The following is a 6000-nucleotide window of genomic DNA, read 5'->3' on the forward strand; positions in this document are numbered from 1 at the left end:
TCTTCTCTCTGGTTTCCAGGCAGACTTGTGGCCTAGTTTAAAACCATATGCTGTATCAGACCCAGTGCAGGGGACTACTGGGAATAGAGAGGCTGACAGAGATAAAACGCATGACATCTTGGAAATATGCCTCATAAGGGACATCTTGGATTAGAAACACAGTATCAAAGGCTGGCTTGATACAGTATGTTGGATTCAAACCTATAAGCTACAAATAGGCACAGAGATGAGTCATAGACAGACCTCACAACAACAACCAGCTCAGGCGGCAGGCTTGGACATTACTATGGACCAGGAACTGCAGGGGATTAGAAGCAGGTTTTACCTCGTGGATGAAAGGAAAATACCATGTTAAGGGAACCTATATGCCCCCCCTCAAAAAAAAAAATCAATGATGACCTCTAAGTTTTGAGAAGTACATGAAGTCATCTGGATGAATTCCAGCAACTTAACTCGTGTCCAGAGGCAGACACAAGAAATGAAAAGCAGGGTGCAGAGGGCAGAGGGATCAGGCAGTGAAAGGAAGGAAAAGTTCAGCTGAAGAAACTCGTGAAGGAATTAGCCTCGGGCTCCTTAAAAGAACAGAGTGGGCATCTGTTTAAATGTCCTGGACCAGCTGCGGGAAGCTTTGTAGTAAAATTGTTTAGACTATCTGGATTACAGATAGTTATTTGTGACTTTGGAGTGGTGACACATTACGACTTCAGACAGGTATAGTACTTTATCTGCCAAATCAACAGTGAACCAGAGGAGCAAATTCAAAGAATCATGTGATGGAGTCACACAAGTCCCAAATCAAGATTAAAAATCAAGTCAACAACTATGTATTTGAGTCCCTTTAAACATTCAGTACAAAAATAATGAATATGTTTTAAAATAACTTATTATTTCACTTTAGACCACCAAATAATCAGGTGTACCTTGATGTGTTCCTGCTGAAACACAATGAATCATTTGTAACTCCTGAGCTTCATGTTTTGCATGTGTGTTCCATTTCAGTCTTTATTTGAATCTAATAATCATCTATTGTCTGTTCGCACTGACAAACACACCTTTCCATCCTTTCCCTGTTGATCACACAGTGTCAACAGCTACTGATGGATTGATCCTGGGTCAGGAAACAGACAAATGTATCCACACAACACTGCAGCTTTCTCCCCCGTCCTCTCTTCCCTCTATATTCTTACACACAAACACAAATAATGCAGACAAACACATACACACCACGTGTATCTAGTATTAAGCCAAAATTTTGCCTATCTATTTAATATTTAAAAAATGTTGATGTTACTGCTTTTTTGGGGTTACTGTCTGGTTCTCTTTGTCTGTCCTGTTTTTACTGTCCTGAGTCATACGGGTTTTCATGCTAATCCTGCTCTCAATGAGTTTATCACATATCTCACACTGAGTAAAGGATGGATGGAGGGTGGGGGGCAACTTTATTCCCAGCACACTTCTTAATAACATGTTTTAATTGCTGGCCTTAGGAAGGATATCAAAACATCTCAGGTCAAAAAGGTTAAGGTCCAACAGAAGTCACAGCAAGTCAATGGTTTTGTCAGGTTATGATTGACTAGGTGAGTCAAACAAGTCTAAGTCCAAGAGAAAGTCAAATCAATAGATGAGGATGAGTCAGTTAAAGCTCAACTCAAAGAGATTCTAAAAAAAAGGGATGTAGATGGTTGTAAGGCTTATTTGTCAATGATGTCAGATTATTTAAAAACTGCAATAATATTCTTAATAAACTAGCTGCGCTTTAGATGTGCCTCTAATTATCTGAGCAGCATGCCATCGTTGCTGTGATCAGCTCTGTACTGCCTGCATTAATTAAGCTTAAAGGACACAGTATATTTATAGCAGATATGCATATATAACACTTTACAGTACAGTACGATAGACTGCAACAACACCACAAATTACACCCTCAAAAATCACCATCAAATTTAATAAGTACATTTCTGACTCACTCACAGGGTGTTAAGCTAATTCATATATGTGATATTTATGATTTTCGAAGCATGTTTTTTAATTTAAGAGAAGGACATAGTATTAAAAAAAAGATATTGACCAATAAGACTCACAAAGGTAGGATGCATTAAAGGGACTATTGTCCTGAGTTTAATTATCTCAACATAATTATTGTTTTCAGTCAACTTTGATTGTGAACTCAAATCAGATTAGGAGTACAAAATAAAATCCTCTATCAAAGAATAATCCAATAAATTAAATATTTGACTTTGATGCAAAAATAATCCAGTTTTCAAAAAGCAATCCGGCTCACTGACTTGCAACATTACCGACAATGATCTCTTACAGTCAGAGATTTTAAAAGATGAGGGTATGACCAAATCTGATGGAAGGAAAATGTTTATCATCTCATGATATGTATATTTTGTCATACCTCCTGACTCAAAATTAAAATTCACTTTATAATCTTGCCAGTTCGTGAAAGTAGTCCAACATACATACAGAAGTCAGAGTAACTCATATATTATCCATGATTAAATAGTCACCAAGTCATTCTGAATAAACCTGAATAAAGTGCAGCATGACAAGCAAGTCTATTGTTTGACTTGTGGTTAACCAAACCTGAGCAGTCATCGAATCCCATCTGCATGCCTAGAAATGTGCTTTGTGCTCATCGTGGTAATGACAACAACTAGCCAAAGTGCTCTCCATGCAGGTCTGCCCCCAACACACTCTACCGCCCGCCCGCCCGCCCGCCCGCCCGCCCGCCCGCCCGCCCGCCCGCCCGCCCGCCCGCCCACACACACACACACACACCGTGGAGACCTGCTCTACTTGTAACTCGAGTTACTCTAGAGGATGTTTTTCTAACAATTTCTATCTATTTGTGAGATTCTGTAACAATAAAAATATGTTAAAGTCTCAGTTCTTCTAGCTAAAATACATTATATTCACATTATCCAATAAAATAACTACCAAATAATACTGTTAAAATGTTTTTGTGTCCTGTGTTTGTTATCAATAACTGTTATCACTGGGAATAATCAAAGATATGACCAAATCAAATTAAATAGGCAGCTTATTTTCAACAAGAGCCTTTATAAAAGCTTTAAGCCTCTAATGTAAATATGTGAAGTGTCGCTGAAACAAGACTTTGCTCAACTGTGCACTTTTACAATGACTGAACCCTGGCCAGCTGTTTCTAGGACTAAACATGACCTTTGACCTGAGGGCAAGAGAGTTATGTGAACATAAACAAAAAGTAGCAAAGTGTCTGTGTGTGTGTGGTCCAGGTATTCCTTACATTGTGGGGATCTGTTTACACAATTATGTTGTGGGGATTTGCCTCCCCTTATGGGTACTTAAGTCCCCTTAAAAGTCACCATAAATGGCAAGTCCCCGTAAACCATTCATTTTAAGTTGCTGACTTGGATTAAAGTTAAGGTTAGTTTAGGGTTATCTTAAGGTAAGGGTAACACATATGGTGATTATGGTTATGGCTTAGATAAGTCTCCAGGAAATTAATGTTACTATCTAATTTCCTTTAATGTGATGGAAACATGACTCTGTGTGTATTTGTGTGTGTGTGTGTGTGTGTGTGTGTGTGTGTGTGTGTGTGTAATGCAGCATAATGTATCTATAAAATTAAAATAACTAAACTAGTAGAGTAAAAAGTACTGTAATTCACTCTGAAATGTTGTGGAGTAGAAGTACAAAGTAGGATAAAATTAAATCATTCAACAACTTTAGCTCTGGATGAATTCACTTCTCTCCTGGTTATTATGTTTCCATTTATGTCTCATAATGAATTAAATAATTTACAAGGACATTTATTGTCACTTAAAGTCAGATTACATGTCCACCTCCTGCTACATGCTTCCACGGCTCCTTCTGGTTTCTCAGATATATATGTGTCTCATATTCTGAGTCGCCAGTATTTTGGATGCTGCATATGATGATAGAATTGTTGACTCATTAGTTAAGGACATAACGCCATATGCTCCTTTTTTATTTAAGAGTGTGCACTCCACCTACAACGGTAAAACTGGGCAACACTGACTGTGTTTTCAAATGTCACAGAAAGCATACACCATACTACATGATAGGATGTAAATCAGGACACGAGAGAGGATTATGGAAGAAAATCTGTGGTTTTGATTATAGTCTGTGGGAAGCCTTTCTTCCTAAGATTTACATAAAAAATGATAAACAGCAGTGATGGGTTTGGAGATGACAGGGACACCAAAGAAAAGAGCCACGGTACTGCTGTTCTATGTCTTCAGTTAGCAGTAACGACTATGACTAATATCTAATTGATTTTGCCTTCTATAGAGGGATTATATATAGGCCTATATAATTTTTTCAAACTGTATGAAGGGAAAACTGTTTATTGAGGGGAGGCCAGGGGGTGGGGGTGTGCCATAATATAATATAAACTTTCTATAAGACCATTTAAAACAACGTTACAAAGTGGTTTATGTAGGAGAAACCTAGATTAAACCAAATTAACAGCACAATTTTATTTAAGTAATTGGTGTAGAAAATAGATGTAGAAAATCAAATAAAATGAAATTTCCAAACTATAATAAGATAAAACATACATGTTTTTAAATATGTTTTGTTCGTGTATTTCTTGTAATTCAGAGTCAAATTGATACATAAAAGCAGTTTTAAGGGTCATATCAGAGGGCAGATGTCATAATTTACATTAGTAAATGAGGACAAACAGACAGTATCTTATGTTAAGTAACCATTATGCAAAAATGACTTATTATCATAAACATACAGTATATGAGATGAGAAACTACCTGATCCACTTAGCAGCTTATCCACACAGTAAGATGTGGCTGTATACAGTTACTGAAACAAATCCACACTGGTCAGACAGGCCAAATTATCTATCTGTGTTATTCATTTTGTAAGTTTATAAAGTTGCTAAAGATGCTATGAGGTCATATTGATTTGAGCCTCGTTTACAATTTACTGCAGATTTATGAAGATTTGTGTAAAATATTTGATGTAATCCACATATTTTTTGGAAGGCCAGATTTATCCCACAGGCCACTGTTTACCCAACACTGACACATGATAATGGTGTGATTATTGGTGTTTGAATCATCTCAGTTACTAATTCAGTCCAGAAGTGTAAACTGTACACTGTTTGTCCAGATGGGGCAGCAGATGGTCAAATATCGGTAATCCACGGCGGAGATGATGTAATACACAAACACACCACATGGTGGCAGCAGCAGACCAGAGAGAAAATTAATCAGCCTGTGGTGGGTAATTTTCTGATCGATCTCCTCAGTTTGCTTCAAGAACAGAGGCTATGTAAGTCATTACTTTAAACAACAATAAACAAATAACATATATTCTACTGGCAGCTGATCTGTAAACACAAACTAGGACATATGATTGAGGATCAAACTCTTTACCCCCAAAACCGTTTGCATGTGCTATAAAACGACTGATTCTGTTGTTATAAACTGCGTGCTACTAAATATTGTTACCTCACTGTATGCTATAATGCGTTTATACTTTATTGTATGCATTAACACCTAAAACTGCTTCACAATGATGCTCTGTTGTTATGTTCCTACATTTAAATGTTACAGATTTACAATGCACACAGGACGATGCTCTAATCAATCATCCAACCAATCAGCTACAACCTCAATTTAATTCATTGTATTTTTTTACTATTAGTCCAAGTTTCTCAATGACTGGACTTCAGCCACCTAATGATAATCTTAGTTTAGTTTTTATTTATAAGAATCCGCTGCATTTATACAGAAACGTGTTTTCAACGCACGCTGAAAAAGAAAGAAAAGACTTTAAAATATATAATCTCAAACTGTTCATCTCAAAAACGGAAAATTGGCGAAATATCTAGCCTATAACCTTTCCTTTCTATTTTTCTATTTCTCTTATAGAATATTTTTAGATTATGTTAAATAACGAGCCATTGATTAATAAGAAGGAGCTGTACTGACCGTTTGAAACATACTGACCCTGAAGCCATCATGTTTAACA

This window comes from Scomber japonicus, chromosome 15 (genome assembly GCF_027409825.1).
Source record: "Scomber japonicus isolate fScoJap1 chromosome 15, fScoJap1.pri, whole genome shotgun sequence".
NCBI classification, from domain to species: Eukaryota; Metazoa; Chordata; class Actinopteri; order Scombriformes; family Scombridae; genus Scomber; species Scomber japonicus.